The 22,068-nt window shown below is 37.0% G+C and overlaps 1 protein-coding gene across 1 annotated transcript in view; it reads left to right on the forward strand.

Moving 5' to 3' along the window:
- Positions 1–6,911: 6,911 nt before the first annotated feature.
- Positions 6,912–22,068, forward strand: part of sulf1 (sulfatase 1) — a 100,724-nt gene continuing 85,567 nt past the window's right edge. Inside the window, exon 1 of the mRNA XM_067377293.1 lies at positions 6,912–7,029. The gene's annotated coding sequence lies outside the window, so the exon portion shown is untranslated. The remainder of the gene's footprint in view (positions 7,030–22,068) is intronic.

Consider the following 22,068-nt stretch of genomic DNA (forward strand, 5'->3'; position numbering starts at 1 on the left):
CCGACCCAAAGCTGGGTGCCGATTCCTCTGACCTCATCCATACACACGCCCGTGAATGTGCAGCATGACATGGATCAGCTCATTTTTCCATTCTCACATTTATCTTTGACATGTTCAAATATTAAAGGCTGTTTTTATGGTAATTACCAAGGTTGTTATGCTTATTAGTGGTCATGTGGAACTGACGTCAGTCTCCAGGCAACTGATGTTTTTGTCTTTGCTTTCTACAGGCTTGTAACGGTGTGTATGGAGGACACAGACCCAATCAAACATTTATGCAATTTAAAGGGGCATTCGAATATTGTGAGTCAGCAAAAGACACTTATTTTTTTAATTTTGACCAGAGGAAAGATTGTGTACTTTTTCCACAGAGGCCAATATTTCTTAGAAATAAAAATGTTACAACCATTTGAAATTCTAGAATGTAATGTGTTTATCAGAATAAGATAAGCCTGCACTTGAACTTTTTTGTCTGTTAGCATGCTTCTTGTCTGTTCATAAAAGTATTTATTGCTGCCTTGCATAACTAAACACAATTTATCACATGATGTGCCAAATCAAAGGTTGATAAAGGGATTTTTGATAAGCCTTTTCAATAAAAATCAACAAAAGTGGGCGTTTTATGGCATTAGCAGAGAATTTGAATGTCACAAATGTTCCTGTATGTATAATGTTGGACATGCACAGCACTGCCCCTGCTGACCTCAGCATGACACTCTCTCATTCCCAACAGCATTGTGTGTCCACAACTGGAGAGGACACATTTCTAATGAACTTACTTTGACTTTTATACCCACAGAAATATATGTAGCCTGTTACACCTGTTATATCCTTGTATAATGCAAAATAAAATAAGATTTGTATAAAGTTTGTCTGCATTTGTAAAGATTTTCACACTAGTCTCTAATTGGCCAATCAGAATCAAGTTCTCAAGAGAGAGAGAGAGAATAATATTCAATTCTGATTGGTCAGTCTCGCCATCCAGCAGTCATCTTCATTCATGGAAAGCTGTATATTCACACCAACAACATTAACTACAAAGATAACTAGCATCCACACCAATGGGTGAGATAACTTTCTGTTTATTATACGCTGTTATGTTGTCTGCCGCTTTAAATGCGAGAGCTCTTTAATCATGGGTGGATTCTGACAGCCTGTCGATGTTTTTATCATTCATTGGCTGGAAAAAAAAGTTTTGAAAGTGATTCCAATGGTAACACTCTTCTTTGTTGTTATTGTAATAGTTGTGGTGTGGAGTTCTCTATTCTCATATATTTAGAGCGATTATTAACTATATAGTTATCATTATGGTTATTGTCCTTGGTGTGAATGGGCCTTTAGTAATTGATTGTAGTAAAAATGACCTCAGAAGGTTAAAGTATTAATATTACTGCAATATTGTCAAAGTGTTTGTCTTACTGCAACAACGATTGTTTTGTACATTGTAATAGACAATTTTTTCTTAACAGAAGCTTTAAAGGATTAGTTCCCTTTCAAATGAAAATCACCCCAAGTCATCCTAGGTTTATATGACTTTCTTTTTTCAGATGAACATTGCTGTCCATTTCTTCTGATCATCCTTGAGATGGTTCTACACCTTCATTTGAGTCCAGCTGTGTTTGATTTATACTGATTGGACTTGATTAGGAAAGCCACACACCTGTCTATATAAGACCTTACAGCTCACAGTGCATGTCAGACCAAATGAGAATCATGAGGTCAAAGGAACTGCCTGAAGAGCTCAGAGACAAAATTGTGGCAAGGCACAGATCTGGCCAAGGTTACAAAAGAATTTCTGCTGCACTTAAGGTTCCTAAGAGCACAGTGGCCTCCATAATCCTTAAATGGAAGACGTTTGGGACGACCAGAACCCTTCCTAGAGCTGGCCGTCCGGCCAAACTGAGCTATCGGGGGAGAAGAGCCTTGGTGAGAGAGGTAAAGAAGAACCCAAAGATCACTGTGGCTGAGCTTCAGAGATGCAGTCAGGAGATGGGAGAAAGTTGTAGAAAGTCAACCATCACTGCAGCACTCCACCAGTCAGGGCTTTATGGCAGAGTGGCCCGACGGAAGCTTCTCCTCAGTGCAAGACACATGAAGGACAAGACACCATCTTCGAGTCCTTTAGGTGTTTTTTAGTTCCTTTGACTTCATGATTCTCATTTGCTCTGACATGCACTGTGAGCTGTAAGGTCTTATATAGACAGGTGTGTGGCTTTCCTAATCAAGTCCAATCAGTATAATCAAACACAGCTGGACTCAAATGAAGGTGTAGAACCATCTCAAGGATGATCAGAAGAAATGGACAACACCATGAGTTAAATATATGAGTGTCACAGCAAAGGGTCTGAATACTTAGGACCATGTGATTTTCTTTTTTAATAAATCTGCAAAAATGTCAACAATTCTGTGTTTTTCTGTCAATATGGGGTGCTGTGTGTACATTAATGAGGAAAAATAATGAACTTAAATGATTTTAGCAAATGGCTGCAATATAACAAAGAGTAAAAAATTTAAGGGGGTCTGAATACTTTCCGTACCCACTGTATAATGGCAGTGAAGGGATCAACAAGTATGAGCTGAAGAAAGTGCTTCCATCCACATCCATCCAGCATAAACTTGTGCTCCAGGGGTTAATAAAGGCTTTCTGAAGCGAAGCGATGTGTTTGTGTAAAAAAAAAAAAAATCCAGCTTCCACCAGATCACCTTCCGTATTCAACTTACAAAGAAAGTGTAAAACTCTTGCAGTTCAAAAAGCTTACACTACGCCATCCATATTCAACTTACGGAAAAAGCTTAACTGACACGACGGCAGTTCGTAATTTGATTATGGAAGGCAATATGAAAGCTAGATATTTTACTTCATAACTTGTTAAATATGGATATTTTTTTACACAAACGCATCGCTTCGCTACAGAAGGCCTTTATTAGCTGGAGCTGTGTGGAGTATGTTTATGTTGGATGAATGTGGATGGAGGCACTTTCTTCAGCTCATACTTGTTGATCCCCTCACTGCTATTATAAAGCATTTTTTTAGAGCCTCTTCAGTCTTTGTGTCTGATGAATCCTGAAAATGTCGGGGGTAAATTCACTCAGCAGTTACGATACTACACACACACTCACAGAGTGAGATATGGCAGACTCCATCTGTTTTGTTTTTAGCCATAAATTTCAGTGGAAAAGACCCAGATCTCCTTCAAATCTCATTGGATTTTAACCTAGACCCAACTGTGTTTGAGATGTGACTCGATGGTGACATATTTCAAAACAACTGCACTTGTTTGACACTTACTGTAATCTCTGGAAATCTTTTCCCGCTTACGGTTGATTACACTTCACATTTTCCCCATCAACATGACAAATGTTGTTTTCAAAGCTGACGCTACTGAGAAATCGCCAGCCCTCATTTTGTGGTTCATGCTTCAAGTGTTTCAAGTTGGTGTTGGTGATGGCATGCCTTTGCCACAGTAGACGTCTCTACACTTTTGTTTGTACAATTTAAAATAAAAGCAACAGTTTGCATGGCTTCTTTTGAGTTGAATTCCTTAAATGTTTAACTTAAAACATCTTGAACTTAAAATCTGCAATATTTCAAACAATTACATAAGATTTGAGTTGCATGAACTCTATGCAAGTTGTTCCTCATTTATATGGATTTAAATGGTTTAAACTGAAAGAAAAAAGCTTGTTATCTACTAATAATATCACAAAAAATGTGGATATCACTTTAAAATGCCATACAGACCTGTTATATGAAATGCAACAAAGGTAACAATCAACAAATTGATCATTTAATTTCATTAATAGAAACTAACTCATCCTGACATCACAAGACAGCAGCTTACTAGATGTGACAACAAATAACATATTAATAATTAATGCATGACTTAAAATGAATATAATATAAAAGCTGCATACAGATGCTATGTGTGTTCCTGAAAATCATTAGTCAGAGAAAATCATAAGTTAGATTTTTTTTTTTTTTTTACATTGTATCACGGTGACTTACAAATATAATTGGCTCGGTTAGAATTATGATTTAAGGCATCCACCATAAATGTACATTAAAATGTTGTGTGGGGATTCTACACTATATTTTTTGGTGACACATGGGGGTCAGGAAATTATATGCTGGCGGCTCAAAGGATTAGTATAAATATCAACATCAGATCTGATTTTTTTTGTGTGTGGACTATAAGATGTACTCAAAGCAGCCACACCCAGATCAAACATCTGATTCCTGGGGTCTTTAGACCCTGCCAAACCTCAAACCCTTTTTCACACTCCACTCTCAAACAGGATGTGGTTAGTCAAAGCGTTTTGTCTCGGTCTAGTGCTACAAAACTGGCAATTCCAGTACGAATGTTCATCAGTTTCCTGTGTAAAATTAAAGATTTCATTAACTTTAGTATGTGTGCCATCTCATTCCAATATATCCCCACAGTGGGAGTCAGGGAGAAGGGAAGTGGTTGAATGGAAACATGACTCAAACTTGCCATTACAAAAGAGTGAAAAAAAAATTAAGGGTTAAGAGATTGCATTAGATTATCTATCTATCTGCATTATGAATTGATAATTTATTTTATTATTAGATAAAAGTCCAAAAAATATATATTTTGAGCTTTATTAAATAATACTATTAGTTTTTGTTTTTAAACAATATTTATTATTAATTTGTTATTCACCTTTGTTATTCTTTTTTTTTTTTTTTTTTTTGATAAACTTTTTATTGGAGAAATGTTGCATACTTTTACTATTGGACATGTATCTCTGAAATATATTTATATATGATTTTTTATTAATTTATTGTATTATTTTATGATTATTTACTATTCTATGTAATTATTTTTTTATACATCTTTAAATTTATTATTTCTGTATTTATATTTAAAATGTTACAAATAATATTTAAAGTCTTTATAATTTTTTGTTACCAATATTATTACCAATAATTTATATATATATATATATAATTATTATATATTATATATATTGTTACCAATAATTATATAATAATTGTACATTTTAGCTATTGTTTTATTTCAGTCACTGTACCATCATCAGTTTTACTGCAATGTTTCCCAGGGTTACTGTCAAAGTCCCCAGGCCACCCAAGAGCATCATGCAGTTTCACTCTTTTTCCCATCTCTCCCTTTCCTGAAGGTTTTGGACCACCACCAGTGGTCAGCTGACTGGCCTCCGCTCCTTTTATTTATGACTGAACTAAGTCATATTAATCCTGACATTAAGCACAAATAAATCTATAGGTTTATGCTTTGAAGTAATATGCAGGACAGCTTCTTTTCCTACTATTTCCATAGTGTGTGTGTGAGTGTGTGAATGCAGTTGAACGGTTTTCAAAGCCAGGCTGAGGAGCTCTCATAACTATGGAAGTTCTGTTCATTAGGAAGCCATCCAGCATTTGAACTGCATCTTTTCAGAGAGCCAGCTGCTCCTTTGGAAGACTCGCTTGAAGTCTTTGCTGAGATTCTTCCCCATACAAAACAAATTGTTCAGCTGCACAGTCAAAAGATGATGTCAGTCTGTTTATTTTAATGATTTCTCTCTCTCTCTCTCTCTTTTATAATGACTTATCAGTGCTTAATTTGTATCCATGTGACTCCTCTGAGATCTAAAGGTCCCAGAGAACAGGTTTCATCTGACCTTTCAATAAATGAAAAACATTGCCTGCTCTTTATTCCAAGAATGTCAGACCAAAGAGAAGCATGAGTGAAGCATTATGGCAGGATCTGCTCTGATGGTATTTCCTTGGGACAAAACCAGCAGAACAGGTAGGGACACAGGCTTTAGCTACACATGTGCTGTCAATTTAGAGCTCTGAATTAAAGTCAACAAAATCGCTGAGGTAGGAAACATCGGGGAAACATTTTTCACATTTACCTTCATAACTCACAAACGGCAACAAATCTACCTGCCATCTTTTGGTATAAGCAACAAGAGTGCCAACAATAATAATACCATTCAAATATTTACATTAAGAAAGATTCATAAAATTAAAAATGTATTTAAAGGGGGAAAAAAGCCTTTATTCCATAACTAATATTACCTTGAGCCATTATAAAATCTGTAATTTATGTTACCGTTTAATCAACAAAAGATTTTAAAAAACAATTGTTCCAAGGCAACAAATGTTTAGAAAACATAAAATAAAAACTAGTTTTTTATAAAAAAAAAACTTATTTTTTTTATATAATTTATAATTGTTTTAAAATCTTTGCACTCTACTTATATATTGGTTTTTAAAATTAATTTATAATTATTTATTATTTTATAATATTATTTTACCATTAGATAAATAAAAGTGTTTAAATATTATATTGCATTATTTAACTCATATTATTAGTTTTTTATTGTTTTTTTAATATGTAAATTTTTAAAATAATATTTAATTAATTTGTTACCCATAATCTCACAGCCAAAATAAAAGCAGTCATTTGTCATTTATTTGACCAACAACCTAAAGATAAAAAACAAACTTATTTTAAAAATAATAATTATTTTCTTAAGTCAAAGGCAACACATTTTTAGTCAACAGTAGGAAAATATTATTAGTTTTAGTTTACATGGGGAATAAGTGTCAGAAGTTTAGCTTAAAACAATTTTATATAATAATACAACTCTTTCTGCAGTCAGATTTCATTTGATCAAGTAGCAAACAAACCAGCTTTGATATCGGAACTTTCAAAATGGCGGCTTCACTTAATTAGCTTCGAGCTAACAATGCACTGAGAGGAGCTGCATAATTAAAGTGGTGTTTAGCAGAGGTGGGGCTTGCAGTCCACCTGCCTTAAGGCAGATAGAAAGGATAATCAAAGAATTCTGAAGTTTTCCCACTGCAATTGGGCCATTATTGGGAAAAGTGGAGGAAGTTTATCAGGGTTTTAAATTAAGGTCTTTTGGCTGAAGTAACATATGAGAACTAGCCCTCTGGCTAACTGTTTTACTGGAAGTATTGAGACCAAACACGGCTGCCTAAACGACTGTTTGAGGTCCTGCTCTGAATTCCTTCAGGTGAGTCAGAATTATTAAACAACGACAAAAATGTTTATATTGAAGCAGGAGAATGGATTGAGCTAAATTAGTTAGCCTCTCATAAACCCATAATATATTTCAAGGTATTTAGTTCATTTTATCTTACAAAGTGATTACTAGTTTGAGCACTAGAAATACTTACTGCTTAAATCCACTGCTGTTAAGAAAAAGGCTTCATGATGTTTGGTTTTGTTTTTGTTTTCTTTCAATGTCTTCCATCTAAGTTATATTGTTGATGCTGTGTAGGTTAATGATATTTTTCAACTCCATCCAACAATGTTCTTTGACTTCAAGCTAACTTTTTCCTTTTTTTTTTTTTTTTTTTTTTTTTTTGCTTTGTTTATCACTTCCAGTAAGTCTCCACAACTATTTCCAGTATGGTAGGACTTGGTTTACCAGAATATATTAGTCATTAGATGTCATTTTTCGGCCAAGTTATTGAAAGGCACTGCTGTTCAAAGATTATAGAATAACACTTAAAGGGACTTTGCTGCTGTTCCTGATTGCTTTGTTGAATCTAGTGTACGAAAGATGAGTTTGGTGCTTGCCGTAATCATGTTGTTTACTAGTAAAAATGGTTAGTTTTTCTAAAGCTGGTTGACAAGGGAGGCTTATTTGTTAAGCTAGGACATAAACATCCAAAACTAACACTCTATCATTTGCATATCGTTCTTCAATTTGCTTTAAGCTCTCATTTTCTGTACATTCTGCTCTTGCCCCACCAAGGTTAAGGTTTAGGGTTGGAGTTAAGGGTGGAGTTTCATGCTTTTTTCCCTTAAATTGTTGGTAAATTCATTCAAAATCAACAATTTTATCATTTTGTTTATCATCTAAACTTCTGATCTCCTTTTTTGATAAACTTTTTAATGGAAAATTGTTGCATTCTTTTTACTACTGGACATTTTAGCTCTTAACGCAATTACTCTCGGTCGGATGAGCAGCTGTTCATTGGCCTTTTCAGTTGGAAATATGTAGCATTTAACAGAGCCAATGAATTATTTCATCCTTAAAAGTGTTTATCCATGAATGTGCTCATCCAAATTATCCAAATCATGAGGTTTCTGAATTAGTTTGTACTTATTTAAAATATGCATGATGGAGTACAAATAATTTGAGGCAAAGCAAAGGTCAAAATAAGTACCACGACATCCCAGCCTATTCTCACTGAGTTGTTGGGCCAAGAGAAATGCTTTAGGTGTGAGTGTTTGTGGTCTGTAGACCAACATGAACTGTTTGGTACGAGAGACATGGTTCTAGCACTGGCGGACAGTTGTGTAGCGGGAGTGCGTGACTTTACGTAGGGGGTTGTGTGTGTATTGGCAGGCTGCTTATGTGAAATTTTTTTTCTTTCTTTTTGAACCGCGTCTGGTCAAATGAGAAACCAACAGCACTTCATCCGGCAGGCAGGGGAACAATTGTGCTTTTCGTTCAAGTAGAAATATTAAGGGTTATTTGTGCAGCTCTCCATGTCATTGAGCTGTTTTGTTATTTCTACTTACCTCATTTGTATGGCCTTTAAAACATTATGCCAAAACGCAGCGCACTTGGTCAATGTGGTGATGTTTCTATTGACTGTAAAATATCGAGGACTGATGAGGGAATCATCATTTTTCAGGCACACACGCATTAAAAGCCCTCTAGGCAGTAGCATTTCATGCTTAACCTGAAACGCATACTGAAGGTTGTATTCCCTTCACCACAATTTGGCGTTATATTGCAAGTCTTGACAGAACTGGATGAAAATCTGGCTTTGAGTTCTATTTCATGGTCATTTTATGAAGATATCCTTGAACATAACGTGCACATCTGGATTTTTATTAAACACTATTTTTGAAATGGGCTCAAATGTTTTATTCGGTTTCTAGGGATTGAGACCCCTACATCTTACTCAACTCTTTCAACCTCATGTTGCAGTTTGCCATGGCGTCCGCACACTCGCTTGCAGTCAATCTGTCCGCAGGCAAACAGGCGGTTTTTTAAGGCCGATGATACTTAGGAGGTTGGAGTTGTTTTCTTTGGCTGTGTACTTTCTGAAGACAAGCTCTGGCCAGTACACGTTTTTGAATTGGCTTCGTTCAGATGTTATTGCAGTGAGTTTGCATCTTTCTGTCATGCTAACTGGAATAAACAAAGACTCCTTGTTATTAGTCACGCTTGCTTGTGGGGGCTCCTATATCGCTAAAACTAGAGCCCGATTAGGACATATTTGAGAGGGGAGAAGTGACTGTTAAAGGGATAGTTCAACCAGAAATGAAAATCATTTACAGACCCTCCTGACTCTGTTGTTCCAATCCCATATGACTTCTGCAAAATGGAGTGTTTGTGTAGTTTGTATATACAGTTTTCCATTGTATATTATTTTTGGTTGAACTATTCTATTCTAGCTTCTGTAACATTAAAGTCCCAGATATACTCATGGGAAAGTTCTTTTTCATTTTTTTTTTTTAGGGATAAAATAAAGTTTGAAATGCGGCCAGCGATATACTTTTAGCAAACCTCTGACGCCACCCATTCTGCTGAGAGCGGCATTTAGATGAATATGTAAAAATGTGCTGCACGCTTTCCTCTCAATAACAAAATAAACATAAAATTGAGAACGGCAAGATTGAAAGAAAAAAAAAAAAAAAAAGAAAAGCATTTGATCATAGCAACATGGATATGTTTGCACGAGCTCTCCAATTAGGTACTCGGTCACATTTATATAGCACTTAATGCAATAGATTGCTTAAAATCAATCAGCTTTACCATAGGGCTGGGACAATACATCGATTCACAATACAAAGAATCTGGAGTGATTCTGATATTTGCCAATGTATCACAATCCTCTCTCGAACTGATTCTGAGCTTAATTTTTAACAGCAGATGTATTCTGCTTGCTTAAACTAGCCTAGAGTGCCATCTGCTGTTAAAACTAAGCTCAGAATCGATTTGATAGAAAATATCAGGATCGATCCAGATTCAGAAAGCCCTACTTTACTACACTACATTGCCAAAAGTTTTGGGACGCCTGCCTTTACATGCACATGAACTTTAGTGACATCCCATTCTTAATCCGTAGTGTTTAATATGGAGTTGGCCACACTTTGTAGCTATAACGGCCTCAACTCTTCTGGTAAGGCTTTCCACAAGGTCTAGGAGTGTGTTTATGGGATTTTTTTTTGACCATTCTTTTAGGAGCGCATTTGTGAGGTCAGCCAGTGATGTTGGCGAGAAGGCCTGGCTCGCAGTCTCCGCTCTAATTCATCCCAAAGGTGTTCTATCGGGTTGAGGTCAGGACTCTGTGAGAACAGTTTGGGGATGGCCCCTTCCTACAAAGTTGGGAGCATGAAATTGTCCAAAATGTCTTGGTATGCTGAAGCATTAAAGGGGACCTATTATGCCCTATTTTACAAGATGTAAAATAAGTCTCTGATGTCCCCAGAGTGTGTATGTGAATTTTAGCTCAAAATGCATCACATTTTTTAAATGTGTTAAAATTATGTTAACATGTTAAAAACATGTTAAAATTGCCACTTTTAGTGGTTGAGCAAAAACGAGCCGTTTCAGTGTGGTCCCTTTAAATGCAAATGAGCTGCTGTGCTCTGCCTAAGAGGGCGGAGCTTCAAGAGCTGGTTCTTCCCTGTCAGGAGTCAGTCAGGACGCACTATAATGTCAGAAACTGTGAATATATGCTGCATTGAGAGAGAACAGGTATGGTTTAGATCAATTACGGTTAACTTATATTGTTTTCTTGTTTTTATCCACTCTATTAGCACAAGCCTGTTGTACCACCCAAATGATGGCCAACACTCGTTGGCGGGGCCTGTGGCTTTTGTGATGTCACACTGCCAGGGATCTGGAAACGGCTTGTTCTGAGACACTGCTTATGATTTATGTGGATTAAAAAAAAAGAGTGGGTGGATTTTTATCACTATAGGGTGGTTGTGTACACACACTGCCAACACATTTATGTCAAAACACCATGCAAAAGTGAATTTTGCATAATAGGTCCCCTTTTAAGAGTTAATTTCACTGGCCAAGCCCAACCCCTGAAAAACCACCCCACACCATAATCCCCACTCCACCAAAATGTACACTTAGCAAAATGCAGTCAGGCAAGTACCATTCTCCTGGCAACTGCCAAACCCAGACTCGTCCATCAGATTGCCAGACAGAGAAGCGTGATTTGTCACTCCAGAGAACACGTCTCCACTGCTCTAGAGTCCAGTGGCACCGTGCTTTACTCCACTCCATCCAATACTTTGCATTGCACTTGATGTAAGGCTTGGATGCAGCTGCTCAGCCATGGAAACCCATTCCATGAAGCTCTCTACACACTGTTCTTGAGCTAATCTGAAGGCCACACGAAGTTTGGAGGTCTGTAGCTATTGACTCTGCAGAAAGTTGCCGACTTCTGCACACTGTGCGCCTCAGCATGCTGATCCCGCTCTGATTTTTACGTAGCCTACCACTTCATGGCTGAGTTGCTGTTGTTCCCATTTGCTTCCACTTTATGATATCACTAACAGTTGACCGTGGAATATTTAGTAGTGAGGAAAGTCCACGAATGGACTTATTGCACAGGTGGCATGGTACCTCACTTGAATTCACTGAGCTCCCGAGAGCCACCCATTCTTTCACAAATGTTTGTAGAAGCAGTCTGCATGCCTAGGTGCTTGATTTTGTACACCTGTGGCTATGGAAGTGATTGGAACACCTGAATTCAATGATTTGGAGGGGTGTCCCAATACTTTTGGCAATATAGTGTATATTAAACATGAAAACAATGTCATTGTCTCGTTATCAAGTATGTCATTTTCTACTATAAAGCAGCTCTCCAGTGAGTTTTTCACTCACGGGTCAAGTCTGACCTTGACGTATGAAACGGGAGAAATGAACTGGAAAAGATTTCCACATGAAAGAAGGTGGAGCCTCTGAGCACACTTACCTATTACGTAATCACCACAGACTGATAGTAGTACAAAGGTGTTTACCAACCGTAGCAAACTTTTGGGGAAAGTTCGCTTTGGAAAGCTGTTTTAAACTTCCGAAAGGAACTCAAACAAACTTCATTTTGTCCCGATTTTGTTTGAAATGTCACATCAATTCATTCTTCGATTTTGCTTGGGCCTTAAGTAGAGTTGTCAATTTTCATGCTTCAATCAAAATATGATGCTTTGAGCGCCGTTGGGCAGATTTGTAAACTCCTCTGATTAGCCATTGTGTTGACACGCTCATTGGATATGTCTGTGATTGGCTTCAATGATCAACGCACAGGAGCGTTTGAAAGCACACAGATGTGTTTGAATTTGAGCACGCTTTGAAAGTGGAAGCGCAGCGTTTGAAAGCAGGCGTCTATCGGTGTACTGGTCTGTGATAGACGCCTGCTTTCAAACGTTTCCATGTGTATCTAGTGTATTCGATGAGCTCGTCAACACAGTGGCCAATCAGAGTTGTTTTCCAATCCGCTCGACAGTGCTCATATCGTTACTTTCTTTTTGTTTTTTTTGTTTTTTTAATTTCAGCAACGAGTCTGTACCAAAGTTGGTACTTTGACAATTCTAGCCTTAAGTAACAATGCTAAAAGTTTCATGATCCATCTTTGATCTGTTAAATGCATGTATTAATAGTATTTTTATCCAATATTATAACTATTATGTGTTTTGGCAAATTGGTGGCAAATTCATATGAATTCATTTGTATGTTTTGTACGACCTGTTTTAGGGTGAATCATACTTTTTTCATACTAACCACATTGCACGAAACTACTACTGTGTAAAATGGTTTTCTTGTGAGCTTATGTTGATTTATCAGAGTATCTTTTTCCAGCAGTTTGATAGTTGAGATTGTAACACCAGTTGTGATCACAGAATGTCCCAGTGTCTTGACGCCCATGAGGTGGCTGAACACAAACTCCATGAATAGGCTTGTTTACTAACCACAAGTGGTTCCACTCACCAAAACCATAACAGCACAGTACACAACAGGGGTGTAGTTGACTTTTACAGCTTCCTGGTGGAAAAGAGCTTTCAGCTGGCCAGCACCTGCAGAGTTTTGAGGCTGTAATGTGCATGTTAGTGGATGTTGGCTAGAAAGACATGACCTCAGTTTCTCATGAGCATTGTGGAACCTTTTTTTTTTAAAGGCCGTCTTCATGCTTATTCAATATCAGATGGATAAAATTGGCTAAGACTTCACTGACAGACTTGCAAACTATTCTGTCAGACTGACTCATTTATTGTGCCTTTTGCTTCTGAGACATCGTGACAATAGGGTTTAGGCGTGTTGCTCGCTTTTCTCATGAAGCAAACTGTCCAAGCGAATAATAAAAATGGTTGTACTTTGGGTGTGCTGAGGTTTTCCTGTCTCTTTATTTCCCCTAAATGAAATAAGACTGAATGTCAAAAACATCTGTCCTAACTGATTCCCTTCTTTTGAGGCCACCCAGAGGCGTGTTCAACCTTTTTTTTCCCCTTCGAGTGTGAAGTGTAGTAACCGTAATGGGTTTGCCCCAGTCATCTTCCTCAGTGTTCAGGAGGTCATCTGAGACTTGAGGGCCACCTATAGTTCTAAGGTTGTGGAACGGAACTGAGCAAATTTGATTGGGTGAGGTCTGTCCTGAGAGATGCTTGACCGAGTCAAAGTACACATGGATCAAATGTTTCATGTGATTCATGTATTCACAAGGTGCAACAGGATCCCTCAATGCTGAGCTCATGATTAGCCACCTGAAAGGAGTCCAAGGACTGAATTTAAGCCCAACTGGTAGATATCCAGATGTTTTAAGGGAGCCGCACTGCTTGTATGAGGGGAAAAAAGGTGGTAATGTGCCAAACTAGCAGTGTAACACTTAACATGGACACAAATCTTCATGATTGGTTCAAGCAGAAACATGACTGGGTTGTAATTTGTGTCTTTATAGTGCAGTCTTCTCTTGGCCATCCTGTTCCCTTGTTTTGTGCATGGGTGTGACCAAGCTTCTGTAATTTTTCTAATTATTTGCTTTTCTTTTTTCATTATGGAGTCGGTGAATTGCATTCTGAATCCTACTCTCTTAACTGCCATGATGGCCCTCTTTACCAAATGTTTTCTTCATATCTTTGCTTTCTGATGACTTAAGCCCTGGGTATACTTCTTTGTAGCATTGTAGAGTTGTACAAATGAGTTTACTGTCTAACCTCTTTGCTGAGTCTCTCGTCTGTGTAGGCCTCCAATGTCGCTGTAGCTTGCATGTGTTCCGTTGGTTCTGTTTTTCTTTGACTACCTTGTGAATCAATGCCCCCAGGGCATGGTTGCCACCTTGTGGATAAACTAATAACTGCCGAAATATGAAATGCGCATGTGCGTACTAGTGTTGTCAAAAGTACCGACTTTTAAATTTTAAAAATGTGACGCTTTGAGTGCTGTTGAGCGGATTCGTAAACATCTCTGATTGGCCATTGTGTTGACTCACTCATCGGATATGCCTGTGATTGGCTACAATGATCAACGCATGGGAGCATTTGAAAGAACACGGAAGTGTTTGAATTTGAAAGCATTTTGAAAGTGGGAGCGCGAACAATTGAAAGCAAGAGTCTAACAGTAGATAGACGCCTGCTTTCAAACGGTCCCGTGTATTTCTGTGTAAGCACTTGGTGAAGAGATGACTATTTACAACGTTTTTACAGCGTTGATCTTTGAAGCCTATCACAGACACGTGAAAACAACGGCCAATCAGAGATGTTTACGAATCCACTCAACAGCGCTCAAAGCGTCACATTTTTTTTAAATATCAGTACCGACTAGGTACCAAAGTCGGTACTTTTGACAACACTAGCACGTACAAGTACTCCCGGTTACAAAATCTGGCGGTACACATACAGTATTCGCGTACTCGTCTGATGACGAAATTCACATAACGCGCACTGTACGCTGACCCTTATATTTGTTTTTCATGGCACTCTAAATCTTGATTTTGAATTTACATAGATTGCTTAACTTTGCTCAAGCTTGGCTTGACTTTGAGTATCCTTGCCCATTTGTTTACTGTGATATTTTAACTGGTTTACTTCCTATGTTAATGTGACCAAATTAGGCTTGTCAAATTCAAACAAATATTTTTAAGCCAAACAGTTTGATTTTCATCAATAATGTCAATAAGGGTTCTGTTTAGAAATTACCTTTAAGGTCATCACCACTGATGTAAAGAAAAAACATGAATATCATAAGATAATTACTAAATTCATTCTTAAAATCTAGTTTTTCCAATTTAAAATGTTGCTTTTTATTAAGTTTTATACTCTTTGGAGCAAGTGTTCCTTTTGGAGCAAATGACAGTATTTGCCATTTGATTGAGGTGCATTTGCAATTACAGGAACACAAATGCCATTTCAGCTAAGCCAAAGCCACATGTGGACTTATTTGATGAATGAAGAGTTCACGCTCTCTTGATGGTTAAAACAAATGGAACAAGTTTAACAAGCACTTAAAATGCCTTCATATCCTCAAGTAATTCCTTAAACCTCATAAAGACTTTGGGCTGCTTGTCAGACACTCGATGGTGAGAACCATTTGTTTTAAAAAGATGCACGTCTTCAGTTTTCACATTTGGCACGCTAAGGGTTTCGTTTGAGTAGTGTTGATTGCACTCTCTCCATTGCCAGGCTAATTGATACCCAGGCCAAGAGGAGCAGGGTAAACAGGAGACAGCTGCATTACCGCTTCTGCAGGGACCAGCCTTCCCATAATGCTCTTCCTGTCAGGCCACATCAGAGGCCAGGAGATGGGGGCACAAAGGCAATGTTTGCTCAATCTATCCAAGCGAGTCTGCTCAATTGGGGGAAACTGAACTTTCCCATCGGTGTCATTCCTTTTTGTTTTTTTCTGTTGGTGGTATTCAGTAGAGGAAAAAGGTGGTTTTAAGCAAATTTGAAGAGTAGCCATAAAGATGGGGGCATTTGCACCTTGTCAACTTTAAAGGGGACATCGGATGCCAATTTTCCACAAGTTAGTATTATTCTTTAGGGTCTTCATGAAAAGTCTATAACATAGTTTGATTAAAATTTCTGAATGGTTGTGTAAACACCCTTTTACCTTGTCAAAAACGGCTCTGTTCACAGCAAGCCGTTTCGGTGCATGTCCCTTTAAATGGTAATAATCTTCTGTGGGTGGGCTGTAAACACTATTTGGCAGGTATTGCATTGAACTCACCATTCTTATTTATGCAGTTATAAATGCTCAATAACGATTAAAATACATTTGAAAATTACTTGTTAGTCATTAACTAACAACTTTTATAAACCTTACTGTAGTGTTACCATGTTCTCTGTACAGAGTTTGAAATAAGACAATCGCCTTAATGTTCACCATTGTTCATTATAAACGTGCAGTTATGAATCACAGTAAGAAAGTTCTAAATAGAAATGACGACCTTTGTTCGGCTGCATTATTTTGATAATGAACAAGCTGCGATGTCACGTTTGCAGTGCTTTGTGTGTGTGTGAGGCGCCGGCGCGATCAAGTGGCAGTCTTTGCAAGGGACTTGCTCATCGTCATGGCAACGGTTCATGGACAGGTCAGATTACGTCAGAGATTGTTGTCGTTTGCTGGAAAACCATACCACACTGCTCAGACATTCCCCGACCTCACAAATGCCGATTAAACATGTTCAGTCAGGTGAAAAACTCCAACCAATGGCGACAGACGCCAACAGGGGTTTCACACTAGCTGCGTCTCATTTCGGAGACTGAGTCCTGATGCAACAAACTCCAACAGATGTGTTTTTTTTGGCGTTTATCTGCGCGGTATGAACTGACCTTTAACTTTAGCAACTAGCATATTATTAGAAAATGTGATTTGCAAAGATTCATAACATTTTTAATGTTACTCAGGTCTTCTGGAGGTACTGATCAATCCTTTAGGAACCTTTTAACACAGACATAAACGCATCTGGGGACAAAATGAATCCTGCCTCTTCAGCAGCTCAGATGTCGAGAGTAAAAAATGACTACTATTCATTCTTATATCCAATAACAAAAACGCCTGAGTTGCTAAGAAAACATTCTTGTCTACACCTGCATGGCATCGAAACATGGTGGACTGTTTAAAGCTCACTCAGGGCAGGTCTATGCTAAAACAGCAGTGTCTGTCAAGAGTTGTGGGAGGGGTCTGTGCTAATTTATGTCACTTTGCCAAGAATGTGAACGGCTTGATCTGACAAAGTGCTTATGATTTGTGGGGATTTACAAAAACTGCCTCACTACCAACACACATTTATGTCCAAACACCATGTAAAAGTCAATTTTGCATCCGATGTCCCCTTTTAAGAATCAACAGTAAACATGTTTGGTTAACATTTTATTTTTGATGTTCTACTTTAGACATTCTACTAACTTTAAGTAACTTTGCAACTACATGTCAACTTACTCTCACTAGAGTATTAATAGACTGTCTGCTTAATATCTGCCAACACTTTATTTTGATGGTCCCCAACAGACATTTTACTGACTATAAGTAACTTTATAACTACATTTTATTCTACTAACCCTAACCCAACAGTCTACTAACAGTTTGCTACAGTCTACTAATGTGTTAGATGACGTATTTTCAAAGTTGACATAGTTTGAGTTTATTCATTATCAAGTTTTAACAGCTAAAGGAGAACTTGGTGTTTAAATGTGCAAGATTTTAGTTACAATCACCCATACTAGTGTTTTCAGGATGGTTGTGCTGGTAATAAAGGGGAAAAGTGTTTCCCTTCCTAGTCAGGCACATCTAGTATAAATGTAGGACCCACAATGGGTCATGTTCTGAATTTGAGGATGTCATGCATTCAAGAGTGACTTCAGTGTGTGGCAGTCCAAATAGTTGCTAAGCTGTAAGAGTGGATTGTTTGCTTATGTCGAGCCCGGCGGAATAAATGAGGGCAACAGTGGGCGAATGTATTGACCTGACTCTTCTTTGTCTTATTCTGTCCATATTTGAAGAGTCGTAGCAACCTCACAGATGGATAAAGGCCACATTTTTGGGGGGGTAAAACTTAGAAAACAAAGGACTGGGGTCTATTGGTAAAAATGAGGTCAGTGTTGACCTCCTAGGATGTAGAAGTTGTTTTTGTAAGAGCTGCTAGTGCAGGCATAGCTTGACTCTGTACACTTCTAAACTGACCTAAGGACTTTTGAGCCTTGGGAACTTTCCTGGGTCTTGTTTAGCTGTCCGTCTTCCCTCTTTTCTGTTTTCACATCTCATTTTATTAGTGTTACTGCCTTTTAGTATTTTAACCTTGTCAACATCACTAAAACTTCGAATATTTGCAAAGGTTGGCTTAGTTTTTGTTTCATTTTTATATAATATATATATCAGCTTTAAAAGTTGCATCTCAAAGTGTTTTACAAAAATAGAAGAAACAAATGAAAACATGCATCAAAACAATTCATACATCAAACATCCATCCAAAGTATGTTTAGTATATAATATAATAAACTGCAAAGAAAAAAAATCACAAGTTGGCCTGAAAAAATGAGTTTTAAGAGAAGATTTAAAAAAACACTAAAACATTCAGCATATCTAATCTAAGAGTGAAGAAAATTCCAAAATTTTGGTGCAAAAGAAAATGCCCGGTCACCCATAGAGCATAAGTTAGTTGGAGGGATGGTTAAAAAGCCAGAATAGGAGGAGTGGAGATCTCGTTTTGGGTGTAGAGATTTATAAGTTCAGACAAATATATTGTGGCGCCAAACCATTCAGAGCCACAGAGAATAATAGCATGGGCTGCTGTCTTGCAGTGTTTCTGAGATGAAGAAGAAAAAGAAAAAAATATTTAACAGTATTCTGGACATGAGGATCAAACATTACATTTGCATCAAATATTACCCCCAGATTTTTTTTTGAAGCTCCAAAACGGAGCCATCCACATTTAGGGTTAAAGAAGCAGCTTTTTGGTGGGGTGAACCGGACTTGTCACTGTCCATATTTTTCTCTAAGAAATACGGTGTTCATGAAAGGTGACAGCAGCATTATCACCAGGTTTTGAATGAAAGGGAAGATTGGAAATGAGACAAATAATTTTTTTTTTTTTTTTTTGTTTTTTGTTTTTTTGTTTTGTTTTTTTAGGTACGGAGTAACGGCAGTAAATTTTAAATGGTGTTCAGACTGTTAATTCTACAATTGTTGCTTCTTTATTAAAGCATATATTAAGATGTTAGGTTTTTGCTTAAAACAAGAAAACTATTGCTAATTGCTGAAGAAAGTCTTATTTCAAGATATATTTGCTAAAAACAAATAATTACCTCAAATTTGCTGTCCGTCCGTCTCTTTCAATCATGAAGTCATTGTCTATTTAAAAAAAAAAAAAAAATTTAAAAAATACAAAGTATAAAGCTGTGTCCGAAACCGCTCACTCGTTCACTCATTTACTAATCCCTATATAGTGTATGGGATTTGAGTGCACTATATCTGCATTGAGTGAATGAAATGGAGTGAATTCGGACGCTGACGTATATACACTGTGCTGGAGCTGTCACAGAAACGGCTCAACACGCGATAACTCTTTTATCCTACGTGTTACTTACATTATAAAATTATGTTAATAACAATCATAATGACTTTATTTTGTAAAGATGCATGCCTCTGTGCCAGCTTTGTAGTTTCATCAATTGTATAATTGGTTTGTCATGCTTAATGTGTTCATAATCATTAAATACTTTAAAATACTGCAAACAAAAATAAACATTAAGTGTACATTATTTCATGTATTTAGTTTTTATTCTTTTTAATAAAGTTTAGTTTAACTCTTACGCTTACAGATGACGTTGTCGTTGAGTGCCCTCAGGCGACCGTTATGATTTGAATACTCTGCCTACAGATGATTAACTCATTTGTTTTTTGTTTTTTAAATCATCCACTAAATGATCTCTTAAAGTTTGAGTTAACAATGCCACAAATTATTAAAGCACCTTGCTTTTAGCAAAACACATTAAATTGATTTAATGCCTACATAATACATTTGAATAATAAAATTTATAGCCTGTATTTTTACCATATTAATATAATTTCATTTTTAAAATTCATCTAGTAGGGGTTAAGTAATGATTCATTTAAAAAAAAAAAATAGAAAATGACATGAAATGTTAAAGCAGAAATAAGAAAGCTGTACAGTAATCTCTGGATTACACTAGCTTGCAATTCCACTCTTTCATCTGTGCGCTCAGTCCTCTCTGCAGTGGATTTTGGGAAATAGTGCTTCAGCGAGTGTACATCGAATGTACACTTGAAATCACAGAGTGTAAAGTAGTGAACTAATTTAGGGAATGAAGTCGATCACTCAGAATTTGGACACCGTTACAAAATGGCCGACACGCGATAAAGTGGACCATATAGTGGATAGGGAACGGTTTCAGACACAGTTTAAGATTGGTAGATTTACTTCAATCAGAAATGGTTGTTTTGCACACTGTAAATAACACATTAAGTGGGATTCACACATTGTAATGGTACAACTGGCTTCTAACCAAGTGACTTATGCTCATTATCTCATTCAATCAGGTTCCTGAATGCCATTAGATAGGAAGTTTGAACCAATATGGCAAGCCATGACTGATAAATCTCACTTTCCTTGCTGCGTCTTGAATGGCTGCATTTATAATGCTCATATGTTGGCAATCAACACGAAAGAATCCTTTACAGTCTGACTGCCTTTAAATCAAAGCTGGCGGATGGGGGCTCAAGCTCAGACTGAGCTGGAGAAGCAGTCTGGAGCAAGAGCATTTATTTTTAAAGGCCTGTTGTAGGGTTTTATTAATACGAGGTTAAACAAACAGTGACATGCCGGCTCAGACTCCACTCATTCATTATGGAATGCTGTCAGAATCCACATATATGCCAACTCTCCATAAATAACGTCTGTTCAGAGCTATAAGGGACAATGAATATACTAGTTTAGATCAATTTATACTTCAGTTTGAATGGACATATATTTTTTCCAGTTCTTTCTATAAGGAAGGGGTGGTATTTGTCTTGTATTTAACAATTTGGCCATCTTGTTCATGGTAAAACAAAGCAAAAGATTCACAATACCTGCACCTTCACAATCGAGTCATCTAATGTTAGATAATATCACTGTTTATACACATTTAGTTCATGTTTACTGTACTCAAATGCTAAAATTAAGGATTGATGGTTTATGGGTGGATAAGTATTTCAAACTGAGCATGATGAAGCAGATGATGAAACAGGAAGGACACCTCCGCAAAAACCATGAGCTCATCTGTGGGCGAAGTCTATGGCAGCCTATTAACATTTAAACCAAATATTTATGACTATTAACCAAATATTGAGGATGTTATTTATTTACGCATTTATTAAAGATGCTTTGACATGTTATCTTGTCATGGAATTGGATGGATGGATGGATGGATGGATGGATGGATGGATGGATGGATGGATGGATAGAGATAGATAGATAGATAGATAGATAGATAGATAGATAGATAGATAGATAGATAGATAGATAGATAGATAGATAGATAGATAGATAGATAGATAGATAGATAGATAGATAGATAGATAGATAGATAGATAGATAGATAGATAGATAGATAGAATCTATTAAACATTTGCATTGTACAGCCGTTTTATAATTTAACAGTTCGAACACTGATAATTTGCATTAAAACTCTTAGAAATAAAGCCAATAGTAGCAAATATCACTAAAACTAACTAATGATGACCAGGTTAATATATGTGTTTAATGTTTACTTTTCAGAATAGATGTAATGTAGACATAACTTTTGCTATGACACATGTTTTACATTTAGTTACATTAAAATCATGTTGCTGTAGCTTGTAGTATGATTTAAAATAAATTGTCAGTTCATGAAGTTTAGAAAAGTCAGTACAAATCTAGTTGTCTATATTAATGGCCTGTGGCCTTTTTAAATTGAATATGGAAGTTCTCACTGTGCACTTCCTGAGGTGCAAAGGAGGAACAAAGCCATGTTTGGCACCTTGATCTCTATTTGACTATCAACTTTTTTTTTTTTTTTTTTTTCCTCAGAGACCCTC

Source organism: Chanodichthys erythropterus, chromosome 23 (genome assembly GCF_024489055.1).
Source record: "Chanodichthys erythropterus isolate Z2021 chromosome 23, ASM2448905v1, whole genome shotgun sequence".
Classification (NCBI taxonomy): domain Eukaryota; kingdom Metazoa; phylum Chordata; class Actinopteri; order Cypriniformes; family Xenocyprididae; genus Chanodichthys; species Chanodichthys erythropterus.